General features: G+C 62.1%; 1 long non-coding RNA gene across 1 annotated transcript; it reads left to right on the forward strand.

Annotated features, from left to right (window-relative positions):
* The first annotated feature begins 1,368 nt into the window (after positions 1 to 1,368).
* Positions 1,369 to 4,676, forward strand: LOC135973480 (uncharacterized). The gene is made up of 2 exons (XR_010590323.1): positions 1,369 to 1,717; positions 3,434 to 4,676. It is a non-coding gene; the product is annotated as an uncharacterized LOC135973480 (long non-coding RNA).
* Positions 4,677 to 17,253: the final 12,577 nt, after the last annotated feature.

Genomic DNA, 17,253 nt, shown 5'->3' on the forward strand with positions numbered 1-17,253 from the left:
GGGGGAGGCCTCCCCTCTGACCCCAGCCCCAGGGTAGCCTGCCTGCACCCCAAACACATCATCCCCAGCCCCGCCCCACCCCAGAGCCCACACCGCCCGCACCACAACCCTCTGCCCCAGCCTGAACCCCCTCTTGCACCATGAACCTCTCATCCCTGGCCCCACCCCACAGCCCTCACCCCCACACCCCAACCCTCTGCCCAAGCCCCTCCCACACCCCAAACCCCTCATCCCCAGCCTCACCCCTCACCCCCCACATTGTGCAATATAGGGAAACTGTTAAACACGTATTGTTTCCTGTCCGTTTTTACATTATTTTAAAAAATATATATCGGTGTACAAGGCAGTTGCGGGAGGGCGGGGGCGGACGGACGACTTGGACCCATTCTGGGCACCACCAAAAATTATATAAACCTGCCGCCCATGGGTCCAGCAGGGTCCTGCTCACAGCCCAGGCTGCAAGGCGGCCTGGGATCTGCAGGCACCGCTGTTGACTCATAGGAACAAGGCACCCCAGGGTACTTCCTGGCCGAGACTGATCCTGCCACCCCAGCTCAGACCTTCTGGGCTTCCCTGCAGCCCCATCTGGCTCCAGTAGCAGCTCCCCCCTGCACCTTGGCCCCTCCCCACCCTCCTGCCACCACACACCCTCACCTCTGGCTGTACAAACATCTTTAACAGGAATTAATCAGTCAGCCATGAACCCTGGCTGCTGCTGAGTCACCGCCTCAGAGCCCAGATCTGCGCCTCTCCTGCCTGGAGCAGGGTCTGGGCAATCGATTCACTGGGATATTCCCATCCTACAAGTGCAGACATCTGTTTGATAGATTACAGCCTTCTCCTTTATAGGATGAGCTCCAGTCCCCGTGGTGTTTTCTTAAACCCCCAGCTCCTGGAGTCATGTGATCGTGTGAGACTGCTTTCATAACTGTTGTTCTTTGAGAGGTGTTGCTCATGTCTATTCCATTCTAGGTGTGCGCCACGTGTGCGGTCGTCGGAGATTTTTGCCTTACTGGTATCCATAGGGTCTGCTCGGCTGTGGTGCCCCCTTGAGTGTCGCACTCATTTGTCAGTATATTAGGCTCCGCCAACCCTACACCCCCTCGGTTCCTTCTTGTCGGCAACTCTGACAGAGGGGCAGGAGGGCGAGTAATGGAATGGACATGAGCAACACATCTTGAAGAACAACCGTTATGAAAAATAGGTAACTGATTTTCTTCGAGTGCTTGCTCATGTTGATTCCATTTTAGGTGACTCACAAGCAGTATCCCTGGAGGTGGGCTCAAAGTTCACGGTCGTGCGGTATGCAGCACTGCTCTGTCAAAGCCAGTATTGTCTCAAGCTTGCTGGCTAAGCGCATAATGAGGTGCGAACATGCGGCCAGACGACCAGGTAGTGGCCCTACAGATCTCTGGGATTGGTACCTGTGCCATAAAGGCCGCTGACAACGCTTGTGCCCTAGTTAAGTGTGCTGTCACGATCGCCAGCGGAGGCACCTTCGCCAGCTCATAACAGTAGCGGATGCAGGCCATGATCCAGGATGAAATCCTCTGAGCAGACACTGGGTGACCTTTCATTCTGTCTGCCACTGCAATGAATAACTGCGTTGACTTACAGAACAGCTTTGCTCTATCTATGTAAAAGGCCAGCGACCTCCTGACGTCCAGGGCGTGTAGGCTGCGCTCCTCATCTGACGCATGAGGCTTTGGAAAGACGGGTAAGTAAATGTCCTGGCCAGTATGAAACTGGGAAACGACTTTGGGCAGAAATGCTGGGTGCGGTCAAAGACTGTATAGGGCAACTCCAAAGTGAGCGCCCTGATCTCGGACACCCCGCAGGCCGACGTTATTGCCACAAGGAACAAGACCTTCCAGGAGAGAAGCAGGAGAGAGCAGGAAGCCAGAGGCTCAAATGGAGACCCTGTGAGTCTCGGCAGCACAAGATTCAGGTCCCAGGGAGGGACAGGATCCCGGACATGCAGTAGACACGCTCCAGACCTTTCAAAAACCATGCCGTCATGTTGTGAGCAAAGATGGACCTGCCTTGGAAAGAGGATGGAAAGCTGAGATAGCGGCCAGGTGGACCTTGATCGATGACATGGACAAACCTTGGAGTTTGAGGTGCATCAGATAATCCAGGATCTCCTGCAATGGGGCCTGCTCGGCCTGAATATCCCGTTCTGAGGCCCAGCATGTGAACCTTTTCCATTTGGCCAGGTAAGTCGCTCTGGTGGAGGGTTTTCTGCTACCCAGTAAGACCTGCTGGACACGGGCCAAAGCATGCCCGTTCGTCCGTGCTTAGCCATGCGGTAATCAAGCCATCAAGTGCAGCACTGCCAGGTTCAGGTGCAAAAAGCTGACGTGGTTCTGGGACAGCAGATCTGGCTAGAGAGGCAGTTGCAGCGGGGCAGCTACCGAAAGGCTCAGCAACGTGCCGAACCAGTGCCAGCGAGGCCACACAGGGGCTATTAGGATAATTCTCATCCTGATCTTCAGAAGGACTCTGTGAATCAGTGGCACTGGCGGGAAGGTGTACATCAGCACCCCCAACCACGGAATGACATAGGGGCCCCTGCCCATCCCCCGGATCAAACAGAACACATGGCATTTTCTGTTCTGCCTGGATGCGAACAGGCCCACCTGGGGAATCCCACACCTCAGGAAGATCAGGCTGACCGTCTGCGGATGGAGTGACCACTCGTGGCGAGACAAGAAGGTTCTGATGAGGTGATCCACCAGGATGTTCCTGGTTCCAGGCAGGTACGCGGCTACCAGATGAATGGCATGCCGCACACAGAAGTCCCAAAGGCAGAGAGCTTCTTGACAAAGGCCCGAAGACCTGGCACCACCCTGCCTGTTGATGTAATACATTGTGACAGTATTGTCCATCAGGACCTGAACCACCTTACCCTTCAGGTGGGGCAAGAAAGCCTGGCAGGCCAGGCAAACCACTCTGAGCTCCCTGATGTTGATGTGGAGGCCAGACTGTCCCGCACCCAGCGGCCTAGACGCTTAGCTTGCACAGGTGGGCATCGGAGACCAGGATCAGTGACAGGGATGGGGTTGCGAAGGGAACTCCCTCCAACACTGACCCACAGTCCAACCACCCATCCGGGGTGACCCAATCTGATCCAGCACCCTGACTACCCAGTCCAGGTCGTGCCTGTTGGGGACGTAGACTGACGCCAGCCACGCTTGCAGAGGCCGGAGATGGAGCCGGGCATGATTGACTGTGTATGTACCTGCAGCCATGTAGCCCAACAACCGCAGCAAGTGTGAGCCATGGTGAGCGGGTGGTTCTTCACATGGGAGATCAGATCTGACAGGGCCTGAAAATGTGCTTCCAGCAGGAAGGCTCTGGCTCGCATGGAGTCGAGAACTGCCCCAATTCGCTGGACCGGCATTAAGGTGAATTTTTTCTCGTTCATTAACAGGCACAGCTTGCGGCAGGTGGAACTCACCAGATCGAGGCTCCTCTGCATTTGCTCCCGAGACCTGCCCTTGATGAGCCAGTCATCGAGATATGGGAAGACCTGGATCCCTCAACATCTCAGGTTACATTTTGTGAATGCCCTCAGGGCCAATGAGAGGCCAAAAGGGAGAGCAGTGAATTGGAAATGGTGTCCACCCACTATGAAACGTCTGTGACCTTGGTCCTTCAAGTTGAGGGTCGCGTACCAGTCTCCTGGATCCAGGGAGGGGATGATGGAGACCAGGGAGACCTTGCGAAACTTCAACTTTCTGAGTGACTTGTTGAGGCCATGCATGTTCAGAATGGGTCTGAGGCCTGCTTTTGCCTTCGGGATTAGGAAGTAGCGGGAATAAAACCCTTTTCCCTTCATGTCCCGAGGGACCTCCTTCCCCACCCCCAGGTACAGGAGGTTCTCAACCTCTTGGACAAGGAGTTGCTCATGAGAAGGGTCCCTGAAGAGGGATGGGGGAGGGGGTGGGTGGGAGAGAGGGCAGCTAAAAATTGCAGGGTATAGCCCTGAGATACTATGTCCAGCACCAGTGGTCCGAGGTGACCCCCGACCAGGCTGAACAATAGGGACGAAGACGGCTGAGGAGAGAACAAGTTGGATCTGGGGAATTTACTGGGACGTCGCTCTCAAGCGCACCTTCAAAGTGAGCTTCTGGCCCACGGCATGCTTCATTCGCCAGGCCGGGCTGTGCGGGTGAGCGGGAGGAGGAAAGGCAGCGACGACTAACGCTTGTGTCTCGGTCCCTGCTCCTTGCAAACCCCTGACAAGGCTGACAAGGCCTTGGGGACGGGGGCGGCCGGAACTACTTCTGTGCAGACTGCGGCGTGTGCATTCCCAGCGAGTGAAGGGTGGCCTGAGTGTCCTTCAACCCATGCAGCCTTGCGTCAGTCTGCTCCGAAAATAGACCGTTCCCTGGATCGAGGTCTGCATCTCGCGGGACAGGCCGGTGGTCTGAAGCCAGGAGTTGCACCTCATAACCACTGCCGACGGGACCACCCTGACTGCCGAGTCACACGCCCTCTGGGGAGAGCACCTAGCCACAGGGTGCCGAATTCCTGGGCCAAACCCTGCAGGAGGGCCTCCTTGAACTTATGGAGGGAGTCCCATAAGTTACAATTGTACCTGCCCACAAGGACCTGATGGTTCGCCACCCGGAATTGCAGGCTGGCTGTTGAATACATTTTTCTCCCCAAAAGGTCCAGTCTTTTGGCCTCTTTATTTTGGGGAGTTGAGCTGGTGTGCCCCTGCTTATCCTTTTTGCTGTTCCACAGAGACAACCAGCGAGCCCGGAGGTGGGTAGGTATAAAGGTACTCAAACCCTTTGGCCCGGACGAAGTACTTCTTTTCGGCCCTTTTGGATGTGAAAAATCTAGTGCCCATCTATAAAAAGGGAAATAAGGGCCTTGGCTACACTCGGGACTTCCCAGCGCTGCCGCGGCACGAGTGTAGCCAAGGCCCTTCCCAGCGCTGGGAAGCGCGAGTGTAGTCGCGCCGCCAGCGCTGTGAGACCTCTCTCACAGCACTGTATGTACTCCACCTCTCTGAGGGGGATAACTTGCAGCGCTGCGAGCGAGCGTGCAACGCTGCAGGCTCGGATTATACTGGCGCTTTATGGCGCTGTACTCGCTGCGCTCAGGGGGGGCGTTTTCACACCCCTGAGCGCAGCAAGTTGCAGCGCTGTACAGCGCCAGTGTAGCCAAGGCCAAGGACAACCTGGGAAATTACAGACCAGTCAGCTTAACTTCTGTACCAGGAAAGATAATGGAGCAAATAATGAAGCAATCACTTTGCAAACACCTAGAAGATAATAAGGTGATAAGTAACAGTCAGCATGGATTTGTCAAGAACAAATCCTGTCAAACCAACCTGATAGCTTTCTTTGACATGGTAACAAGCCTTGTGGATGGGGGGGGGATGGGGGAGTGATAGACGGTATCATTCTGGGATGTATTAGCAGGAATGTTGTAAGCAAAACATGAGAAGTAATTCTTCCGCTCTACTCTGCACTGATTAGGTCTCAACTAAAGTGTTATGTCCAGTTCTGGGCATCACATTTCAGGAAGGATGTGGACAAATTGGAGAAAGTCCAGAGAAGAGCAACAAAAATGATTAAAGGTCTAAAAAACATGACCTATGAGGGAAGATCGGAAAAAGGGGGAGGGGGGTTCTTTAGTCTGGAGAAGAGAAGACTGAGGGGATGTGATATCAGTTTTCAAGTACATAAAAGATTGTTACAAGGAGGAGGGAGGTAAATTGTTCTTCTTAACCTCTGAGGCTAGGACAAGGAGCAAGGGGCTTAAATTGCAGCAAGGGAGGTTTAGGTTGAACATTAGGAAAAACTTCCTAACTGTCAGGGTGGTTAAGCACTGGAATAAATTGCCCAGGGAGGTTGTGGAATCTCCATCACTGGGGATTTTTAAGAGCAGGTTAGACAAACACCTGTCAGGGATGGTCTAGATAATCCTTGGTCCTGCCATGAGTGCAGGTGGCTGGACTAGATGACGTCTTGAGGTCCCTTCCACTCCTATGACTCTATGTTCAGAGAGAGGCGAATAAAGGGGTGAGATGGCAGGATCTGGAGTGATGAACGGTTTGGAGAAGGGCACTCAGGCATCACCATTCACCCTTGCTCACAACATGAGACTAAGGGCCAGTGCAGGGACACTCCAGGGCAACACACTGAACATGGAGACAAGGAAATGCTTTTTCACACCCCAGAATTGATCTGTGGAACTCACTGCCACAAGGTGTTGCTGAGGCCATGTGCTTAGCAAGGCTCAGAAGCGGATTGGACAGTGACGTGGGTGATGACAACCAGAGTTCCATTAGCCAGGCTCAAAGCCAGGACGACTCTGACTGCTGCCCATTATACTAAAGCCCAGTTGTTATTCCGTGTGAGCACCAGACTCAGTGCAATGGGGCCCTGATCCCACCCAGGGCCCTGGACACTACTGCAAACACCACCATGCAAGCAGGGCCATATTATCCCAGCACTAGGCCCTAGGCAGGCAGGGCCCTACCTTCCACACCAGAGAATGGGAACAAACCTGGTGCATCCCCAGTACTACATGGGCTGCCTACAGCTGCACCAAACATCACACTGCACGGATAACTCTCTCCTAGTCAGGTCAGACAGAGACTGGCGCCAGCTGTTCAGTCACTGCCCTATTAACCCCTTCATGTCTGCCCCCCACCCCAGGCTCCCCGCCATCCATCTCGCAGCCAGCTCCCCCGTGTGGGCACTCGCTGCCAATTCCTGTCCAGTGCCTGGTGACGAGAGCGAAGCTCCAGCTGGTCTGGTTCAGGGACCTGTCGCAAGTTGTAAGATGGTCGCTGGGCAGAGCGGAGGAGACATGGGCAGTTGGACGCAGGGCAAGGCCATGCAGGCTCCCAGGGGAGCCCTGGTGCAGGAGCTGCCCTCATGGCGCTGGCCACCCCACTGCCCACTCAGGTTTGGCCCAGTCACCCATCCATCAAGACGGAGGGGCAGCTGGGCCAGACTTGATTGGTGCTGCAGCCTGATGCGTGGGGTCCCAGCATTGCTGAAGTTCGCCCCCGCCCCATTTTGGTCCCTAGGCACGTGCCTGGTGTGCTTAGGGGTTAACCCAGCCTCCACACAGGGCACAAGCCAGGTCTACCTGCAGGCGCGACAGTGACATTTCCCCATGGCAGCTGTTCCAGAACGGCCCACTAGGGGGCACTGACCTCAGCAGCGGCTGGTCCTAGCCCCTGAAGCTGCTGGAGCAGGGGACGAGCCGGGCGGCCAGGCCGACCCGACCCCACTGCCTGCCCCACACCTGTGCCCCTGGCCCTGTGCCCCGCTCCCTGGCCCCCTGCCCTGACTCCCTGCCCCACATCTGCGCCCCTGGTCCCCTGCCCTGACTCCCTGCCCCACATCTGTGCCACCTCTTCCAGTGCCCCACTCCCTCACCCCTGTCCCTGTGCCCCGCTCCAACTCCTTACCCCACACCTGCACCCCCTGTTCCCCTGTCCCGACTCCCTGCCCCACACCTGTGCCCCCTGTTCCTCTGCCCCCGATTTCCTCGCCCCCTGCCCCTCCCCCAACTCCCTATCCCACACCTGCACCCCCTGCCCCACGCCCACACCTCCTGCCCTGACTTCCTGCCCCGACTCCCTCGCCCCCTGCCCCTCTCCCCCAAATTCCTATCCCACACCTGCACCCCCTGCCCCACGCCTGCACCCTCTGCCCTAACTCCCTGCCCCACACCTGTGCCCCATTACCCTGCCCCGCTCCAACTGCCTGCCCCACATCTGTGCCCCCTGCCCCAACTCCCTATCCCACACCTGTTCCCCTTACCCTCCTGCCCCGACGCCCTCACCCCCTGCCCCTCTGCCCTGCTCCAACTCCCTACCCCACACCTGTGCCCCTTGCTCCTCTGCCCTGACTCCCTGTCCCCTGCCCCTCTGCAATTCCCTGCCCCACGCCCACACCCTTTGCTACCCTGTCCCGACTCCCTCACCCCCTTCCTTGACTCCCTCACCTTTTGCCCCCATGCCTTGACTCCCTGCCCCACACCCGTGCCCCCCGCCCCACTCCCTCACCTCAACTCCCTACCCCATGCCTGTGCCCTTTGCCCCACACCAGCACCCCCTGCCCTGACTCCCTTGCTCCCTGACCCCCACCCTGGGCCCCCTGCCCCTCTATCCCGGACCCCTCTGTCCCCCACCCTGCTCAAGCCCCAGCAGGCGCAAAAACAGCTCCCTCCTCTCCACAGGGGTGTGACGCCCCTGAGGGAGCCGTGCCAGGGCTCAGACCTGTCCTGCTCTTATCCCGAGGAGGCCCACGCAGGGTGCCCGGACCATGCCATGGGGCAGGGAGGGCAGCACAGGGCCGGTGGTAGCTGCTGTATTAGCTCCATTTCCATCACTTGTTATAACTCCCTGTGGGCAGAGGGGCCTTTGCACGCTGTGCACGCACAGACGGCAGCCCAGGAGGGGGTCGGCTCGGGGTGGAGGCCCCTTGTGCCCAGCACAGACACCCAGAGCCATTTCCACTCCTCCTGTCAGTGCTGCTTGAGCAGCAGCAGATGGGGCTGTGGGCAGGGACCGTAACCCCCCCATCCCCCGGGCTGGATGGGGCAGGCAGGAAGGGCCCAGCCCAGCTGTGCGCTCACTGGGCCAAGGGCCAGGGGCACTGCAGGGAGCGGTGACTCAGCCTCCTGCCAGCGGATGCATTAACCTCCAGCTGCAGACAGAGTCTGGGACCCGCACAGGCAGGCAGGAGGCTTCCCTCTCTGGGTCCCGTGCCCGGCTCCTCCCCAGTGTAGGGGATGCTGGCAGGGTGCCCGTCCCATGAGCGGGTCCTGCAGTCACTGCTGGGCATGTGCTGAGATGGGGGCTCCTGGGCCATTTCCCCCCTTCTGCTTGGGGTGCCGGCTGGGTTGGAAGGAGCCCTGGCTTCCCTGGGGGAGTGACTCAGCACAGAGCATGTTCCTCGAGGTGCCTGGGCACATGGGACAGCGCCAGGCCGTCTGGGCCGGGCCGTCCCCTGGAGCTGTGCCAAGCCATTGTTCTGGGGCCCAGACGAGGGCACGAGCCCTCCCCCCTCTGAACCCAACAACCCGGATGCAGAGGGACCAGGTGCTCCCGCCTCAAGGCTCAGCCTGCAGCAGCAAGCCCCCACCAGACCCCCACCCTGCAGCACTCGCTGGGCTCAGACCACAGCCGGCCAGCAGCTCCCGGGGAGTCACCCTCAGCCTATGGCTGTCAGCCAGCCCAGCACAGACCCTTTGTGCTGCCCTACACCCCCAGCTGGGGAGCAGAGACCCGGAAGGAGCCTGGGGTCCCACTCGCAGGGGCACATATGGCTCACCAGCACCTGCAGTGCAGGCACAGCGCAAAAGGAAGTGATGGGCGAGCCAGGCCCACACGCAACTCAGAGCAAGTACCGGCGAGCACCCTGTGACCTCAGAGTGCCTGGCCCCCCAACAAGGCACAGCCCCACCTCAGCCCCCACCTCCAGCCTCGCTCTCTGCAAGGCGATGCTGCTCCCGCAGGGCACAGGAGGGCATGTTTGTGTGCGCATTGACCTGCCCTGGCCAACGCATTGGGCTCCCCACCTTCCAGCACCTGGCCCTAGGCCACCCCTCCAGCTGGCCCAGTCTCTGCCACCTGCAATCCATGCCCTGCTGCATGGCCTGAGTCAGGGCCATCCCACAATCCATCCCCCCTGCGGCCATGCCCTTCCGCATGCTGGCCCACCTCCCAGGCAGCCCATGCCTTGCTCTCTGTGCTGCACCATTCCCGATTGCCTCCATCCATTGGCACCCAAACGAGATGCTGGTGCAGGGGCAGTGGCTGCACTCGACCTTGGACCACGCCAGGACACCCCCGAACCTCAACACTTCACAGTGCCTGACTTACCTGCCATCAGCAGCCAGTCCCCTCTGCCAGGGCAGCCCAGGCGGAGAGCTGGCTGACTCGGAGCCATGCTGGGACAGGGGCTAACCCCATCTGCACAGGGCAGCCCAGAACAAACATTCAAACGCAGACTGGAGACAAGAGCCGCCCGTTCTGGAGGATCCCTGCTGTGGGCCAGCCTCTGCCCAGCTCGCTCAGCAGCCCTTCCTGGGGCTGGGCTGCAGGGCGGAGGCTAGCGCTAGCCAGCCTGCAGCATGGAGGTGGGATGTGGTAGCAGGCACGGAGGGTGAGACCATGCACTCAGCCAGGAAAGGCTCGCTGGAGCCTGCTCCCCGGGGCACAGCGCACCTGGCATGGAGGAAGCAGGCACCCAGCAGCAGCAAGGGAACCTGGGTCTCGTGCATCAGCCCCCGGCCTTGGGGAGCCAGTGCCAGCTGTAGGGCACCAGATGCTTTTGAGTGCTCGCCCTGCCAGGGGTGCCAGTTGCACCTGGGCAAACATCTCCTCTGGACAGAGGGACACTAGCTTGGCTGTACCGAGCACAGCCGCTACGGCCAGGACTGGATGGAGCCTCCCTGCAGAGCCACAGGCTGGAGCCAGACCCACGCCCAGAGGAATGGCTCAGCACCGGTGCTGTACTACCTCTGCACATGGCGCCCCCGTGTGCTGCTCCTGCACTCACCTGGTGCTCGAGAGGCCCCCGCCTGGCCAGGTGGGCAGCCCCTGCCTGCCCGCTGCTCTTCTGTTCCCCCAGCTCCACTCAGGCTCATCCGGCTCCTGTGTCCTGAGGCTGCAAGGGCGCTCTGGATCTACAAGGTGGGTCTTGCTGGCTCTGGTGGCCGGTGAGTCCCAGCACCACACATGGGCAGAGTAGCCGAGCCAGGAAGGGCCCCCAGGAACCCCAGGAGAACCTGCAAGGCTCCAACCCCTAATGGACACATGGGGACAGGGAAGTGCTGCCAGCAACACCCCAACCCCTGCAGGTGGGGCTGAGCACCCCAAGCACTGCTGGGCCTAGCAGGGGCAGGGAGACCAGCCACTCCCTATAGCACCCCACAGAAAAACAACCAGCTAGCTATCTGCCTTGCCCAGGCCAGGCTGCCCTGGAGCCACACACCAGGGCCCCCCAGGCTTAGCCCCCATACCCCTTTAAACTCAGCAGCCCCACCTCTCTTCCCCCCAGGCACAGGCCAGTCTGCTCATTAACAACCCTGCAGCCACCTGCTGCCTGGCTATTTCTCCGCCCTGGTGGCCAGCTGAGCCCAGGTTCCCTGGGACCCCTTTGCAGGGAGTACAGCCTGGCTCAGCCCCTCTCCCACGATGGCCTCTCTGCAGCTCCAGCAGTTCTGCTGCCCAAGTCTCGCTACCCGCCTGGTGTGGCGCTTCCACCCGCTGGTGTGGCATGGGCTGTGCCTGGGCAGTGCTGCGCTGGGCCTGGCCGGGCTGCTCCTGCAGGCTGTGGTCAGGCACCGCCGGGGCTGTGGCAAGGTGGCTGGCAGAGGCTCTGAGCGCAGGCTCCGTGCTGCCAGGGGGATAGTAGCTGCCATTACTGTCAGCAGCTGTCTGGGCACTGCAGGTGAGAGCAGGTGACTTCCCAGCTGCACAGAGCCCTGCTGCTGGGCTGCTCTCACAGGCTCCCCTGCCTTCCTCTTTCCACCAGGGATCCTGAGCCGCTCCGTGCTGTGGCTAGCAGCCCCCCCTGGCTCTGCAGGCGAGCTGCCCATGAATGGGACGGCAGGCTTTGCCGGGCCACTCTGCACTCTGGCTGTGGTATGTAGCATGAGCCCTGGGTGCTGTGTCTGGGGGGCTGGGGGAGGTGCTGTGTCTGGGGGGCTTGGTGGGGGGCTGTGGCTGGGGGCACAGTATCTGGGGGGCTGGGTAGTGGGCTGGGAGAGGTGCTGGGGTTGGGGCAGTATCTGGGAGGGCTGGGGGAGTTGCTGTATCGGGGGGCTGGGTGGTAGACTGAGGGAGGCGCTGGAGCTGGGGGGGCTGCTTGGGCTGGGGGCAGTATCTGGGAGGCTGGGAGGGAAGTGTCTGGGGGCACTGTGTCGGGGGGTTGGGTACTTGGAGCGCACTGGGGGGGCCGTGGCAAAGGGGAGCAGGGCTGGAATAGTGGGTGGATGGCAGAGCTGTGTGGGGCACAAGGAGGGCTCTGGCTCCCTTGCAGGTGGGGGACCCGCTGGCTTGGGGATAGCAGGGCAGGGCACAGCCCTTTCACATCTCCTGTCACCCCTCAGATGTGGGTGCAGTACTTCTACACGGCTCACTTCTGGGCCTTGTTCTGCTACGCGCTGGAGGCTGTTCAGTTGCTGCGGAGACCTGCAGGCTGCAGGTGGGGCCACGCGCCTTCCCTTGCACTCCCCGGCCCTTTGGGGGGGACAGGCCCCTCCCCCCCCCACGCCCCATCCTTTATTCCCTCCCCATCCTCTGAGGACGCGGCCCTTCCGCAGCTCTGCTCGGGAGCCAAGCAGGGGCGCCGGTGACTCCATTTCCCACCCCACTCAGTCCCACGTCCTACAGCGCTTCGTGCTCAGGCCACCCTACTTCAGCTTGGGCCTGTGAGCAGGAGCCAGGCCTGGCTGCAGGGGCCCCGGCGATGGCTGGCACTGCCCCAGCGGGAGCTATGCTGTGGGAGGGCCCTGCCAACCACTCTCCTCTTGCTTTGCTCAGGTCCCTGACTCCCTACTACCTGTTGTGCTGGGGCCTGTCCAGCACCCAGTGCCTGTGGGGCGTCCAGCAGCTCCTGTCCCCCGCCAGTGCCAGGTAAGCTGTAGCCCCTCCCCTGTCCTGCCCCTGCCCAGTCACAGGCTCATGCCCCCTTCTCCCCCAGGTGTGACGCGCAGCGCCCACTGGCACAGATCCTGGCCGTGGCTCACTACACTGCTGCCTACGTGCCGCTCTCGCTGGTCCTGCTGGTGAACCCGCTGCTTCTCTCCAGGGCCCTCTGTGCAGGTGAGCCAGCCCCACGCCCTGCCCCGGGCCCTCCCGGGAACACTGGCAGTGGAGCAGGGGGCTAACGGCATCTCTCCTGCAGCCACAGCCCTGCTGAGGGGGCAGACGGGCAGGTACACAGCCAGTGAACGGCTCCAGGAGCAGCAGCTTAGGAGGAGATTCACCAGCATCTCTGTCACCTTCACTGCCTGGTAATGCCCCCCCCCCCCCCCGGCGCCAGCCAGCGCTCTGCCCCCCCCCCCGCCAGCCAGCGCTCTGCTCTCTTTCCTTCCCCCCCCCCTCCCCAGCCAGCGCTCTGCCTCAGTGCCTGGTAATGCCCCACTTCCTCCCACCAGCCAGTGCTCTGCTCTCTTTCCCCCCCCCCCCCAGCCAGCACTCTGCCCCAGTGCCTGGTAATACTCACCTTCTCTCCCCCCCCCCAGCCAGCACTCTGCCCCAGTGCCTGGTAATACTCACCTTCTCCTCCCCCCCCCCCCGCCCCCCCAGCCAGCGCTCTGCCCCAGTGCCTGGTAATACTCACCTTCTCCTCCCCCCCCCCCCCCAGCCAGCGCTCTGCCCCAGTGCCTGGTAATACTCACCTTCTCCCCCTCCCGCCAGCCAGCACTCTGCCCCAGTGCCTGGTAATACTCACCTTCTCCCCCTCCCGCCAGCCAGCGCTCTGCCCCAGTGCCTGGTAATACTCACCTTCTCCCCCTCCCGCCAGCCAGTGCTCTGCCCCAGTGCCTGGTAATACTCACCTTCTCCCCACCCCCACCCCCACCCCCCAGCCAGCGCTCTGCCCCAGTGCCTGGTAATACTCACCTTCTTCCCCCTCCCGCCAGCCAGCGCTCTGCCCCAGTGCCTGGTAATACTCACCTTCTTCCCCCCCCCCCCCCAAGCCAGCGCTCTGCCCCAGTGCCTGGTAATACTCACCTTCTTCCCCCCCCCCCCCAGCCAGCGCTCTGCCCCAGTGCCTGGTAATACTCACCTTCTCCTCCCCCCTCCCCCCCCAGCCAGCGCTCTGCCCCAGTGCCTGGTAATGCCCCTCCCTCCCCCCTGCACCAGCCAGCGGCTGCCCGGCTGCCTACAGTGTCCCTGCTGGAGGGCTGCCGATTCAGTGGGGAGGGGTGGCTGCTGTAGCCCTCCCCCGATCAGTCAGCAAGGCCCCATCTTTGCTCCCCGCAGCTGGCTAGGGAATGTGGTGAATGACGGGCTACTCCTGCTGGAGCCTGCATGGCGCACGGAGACCCTGCGGCTGCTGCACGTGGCCATCCGAACCTCCTGGATCATTGTGGTGGGAGAGGGCAGGGGGGGCAGTAAGGCTAGGCTGCCCTGGAGTCATGTATGGGGGTGGTGGGGTGCCTGTGAAGGGAGGGGGTAGTGGGGGTGGGGTGCCCTGGGGTCACTTATGGGGGTAGCGGGGGAGGGGTGTCCCGGGACGGGGTAGCGGGGGAGGGGTGTCCCGTGAAGGGACGGGGTAGCGGGGGAGGGGTGTCCTGGGACAGGAGTAGCGGGGGAGGGGTGCCCTGGGAGGGGGTAGTGGGGGAGGAGTGTCCCGTAAAGGGAGGGGGGCAGCAGGAATGGGGGTCCTATGTGGTGAGACCAGTAGGGCAAGAGGCTGCAGGGCCATGCTCACCTGATGGGGGACACCACACGTTGGGAGGTGGGGGGTTGCTGTTGGTGTCAGCACAGTTGCACTGGGGCCCTGCCTGCGCCTGCCCCCTCACTGACCCCCTCCTTCCTCCAGGCCATCCTGAACCCCGTGTCAGGGCTCCTGCTGTCCCTGGCGTTGGTGGGCTGGCAGCGGGCAGGCCAGCCGGTGGGCAGAGCAGCAGCGAGGACTCTCCTGAGCCTGTCCTGGGCCTTGCGGCCGCGCCTGGCCAGCTGCGGGCCCCCAACCTGCTCGACCTGCCGACCTCCAGGGCGTCCCTGGGTGAGTAGGGGCAGAGCAGCCCTGCCCCCGAGGGCACTGCAGGCCAGGGCGGGCAGCAGCCCGCACTAATGGCTCTGCCTGAAGGTCAGGGCTAGGGGGGCCGTGTGACTCACCCTGCCCTCGGGGGCGCCCCTAGCTGGGGTGCAGGCAGACTGCTAGGGAGCCTGGAGCAGCTCGCGTGGCGGGAGCCAGGTGCACCTGAAATGCTGAGTCTCTGCCCCTGTAGGACTCTGGTCAGCCGCCTGCCCCTCACATGCAGCGGCTGCAAGGCAGGGGGCTTCTCGCCTCTTTCCCCCCCCCCCCCCCCCGATCCCGTTTCTGGTGCCGTCTGCATCTTGTACCTCCTCCCCAAATGGAGCTGGCCTGGGGGGACAGGGAGAGCAGAGCTTCCCTGGGAGGCAGTGGGGCTCAGCCCTGTGTTGGCCCAGGGTGGCAGCTGGTTACAGGATGCCGTGGGGCTGGCGGCCCAGCATATCTCCCTCCCTTGGCAAGACCTGCCCCCACCCTCATGTCTCCCCCTCCCCCTGCAGAGTTAATCTCCGTGTGGCAGAGACCTGTGCTCTGCGCCCAGCCAAGCTGCGATGGACGGCTGGAGGGAGCGGCAGGGCGAAGCTGAGGGCGCCTGCCCCACGGGATGGCTCAACGGCTGGACGGACGGACTGACGGCTGCTGCAGTGTGAATAAAGGCTGCTGGGCTCAAGCCCACTCACTGCACCTCCCCCAGCTTGGGCCAGGCTGGCCTGGGGGGCTGAGTGCCTGGGGGAGGGGGCCACAGCATCTGCCTGGGCTGCAGACGGCTTCGCCTGCTTCCCCAGGCTGGTGTGGGGAGCAGACTGGCTTTGGGCCTCAGCCAGCCAGGGCCTGGCAGGAAGAGCCCCTTGTCCTTTGAACTTGTAGCACAAACTGTGCCCCACTCCCCCGCTCATACGAGGGGTTCCTGGGCCTCGGGGTGGAAGCTCTGCCTGCATTTCTAACTACAGCGGGAACAGGCTCAAACCCCATCTCCCCCCCCAGCCATTCCAGCCTCTGTCCCCCTTCCACCCAGGGCTAGGGGGCTCTGCACCCCACCCTTGTATTCAGGGGGTCAGGCAGGAGCGTGAGGGCAGATAGTAGCTGGGGGGACAGATGGGGGTGGAGGGAGGGCGCAGCGCACGAGCCCAAGATTGCACCTAGCTGACTCAGTCAATTTTATCATACCAGCCACCGCCCCCAGGCCCTGCCCTGCCCTGCCCAGCTTGGCAACTCACTGCTGATGCAAACTTCCCCCCCCACCCCGCCCTGCTCCCCTCACTAGCCACTGCCCTGCTCACACGGCCAGCCACAGCCAGCACCCTGTCCTGCCCCCCACAGCACCCCTTGTGGGAGACGCCGGGCTGGAGCAGCCAGGAGCTTCCCCCCACAGGCAGGGCCCTGCCCTGCCCCCCCCACAGCGCCCCCTGCTGGGAGAGGCTGGAGCAGCCAGGAGCTCCTCCCACAGCCAGGGCCCTGTTCTGCCCCCCCCACAGCGCCCCCTGCTGGGAGACGCCGGGCTGGAGCAGCCAGGAGCTCCTCCCACAGCCAGCGCCCTGCCCTGCCCCCCACAGCGCCCCCTGCTGGCAGAAGCTGGGCTGGAGCAGCCAGGAGCTCCCCGCACAGCCAGGGCCCTGCCCTGCCCCCCACAGCGCCCCCTGCTGGCAGAAGCTGGGCTGGAGCAGCCAGGAGCTCCCCCCACAGCCAGGGCCCTGCCCTGCTCCCCACAGCGCCCCCTGCTGGCAGAAGCTGGGCGTTCCCTGCAGAGCTCAGTTTCATAATCTGTGCTCGTTGTTTGGCTTCCACTCTGGGCCAGGCCCTTCCCTTCCTGTGGGCAGAGCGAGCGCTGAGCCAGGAGATAATGCTGCTGGCAGCCACCCCCTGGCAGGACCGGACCCTCTGCCCTGTGTCACTCCTCCTGTGAGCGTGGGGGCTGTTCCAGGACACGGGGAATCATTGGCTCTGGGGCTGTTTAATTCCCCTGGGGGCTCAGGCTGCAGCCCAGCTCTGGGACCCTTCACCTCACAGGGTCCTAGAGCCTCGGCTCCAGGCCAAGGCCAAGGCCAATGCCAAGCAGCTACACCGCCCCATAGCGCCCGCCCCACGAGCCCGGGTCAGCGGGCGTCTGAGTGCAGAGCACACATCCCCAACGGGACATGCCCAAGCTCCACAGAATGAGTGTGGCCCAGTGGGGAACTGAACCTAGGTCTTCACCCAGGCTTGCGCCCTACCCACTGGGCCAGCCTTCCTAGCCAACTGCCCCCTCCCAGCTAATCCCACCTCCCACCTCTCCTAATGCTAACCCCCCACCTGCCCCCCGACACAGCCCCCCAACCCCCTCAGACACAGCTCCACAGCCAGCTCCCGATGTCCCTGATACAGCCCCCCGACAGCTCTCCATCCAGTTCCCCACTGCCCCTGAGACTGCCCCCCAGACAGCACCCTCCCAGACACAGCCCTCCCAACCTGAACAACCTGCTGCCCCCCACAGCACACCCAATATGACTCCTCAGCTCTA

The sequence above is a fragment of the Chrysemys picta genome, chromosome 9 (genome assembly GCF_011386835.1).
Source record: "Chrysemys picta bellii isolate R12L10 chromosome 9, ASM1138683v2, whole genome shotgun sequence".
NCBI classification, from domain to species: Eukaryota; Metazoa; Chordata; order Testudines; family Emydidae; genus Chrysemys; species Chrysemys picta.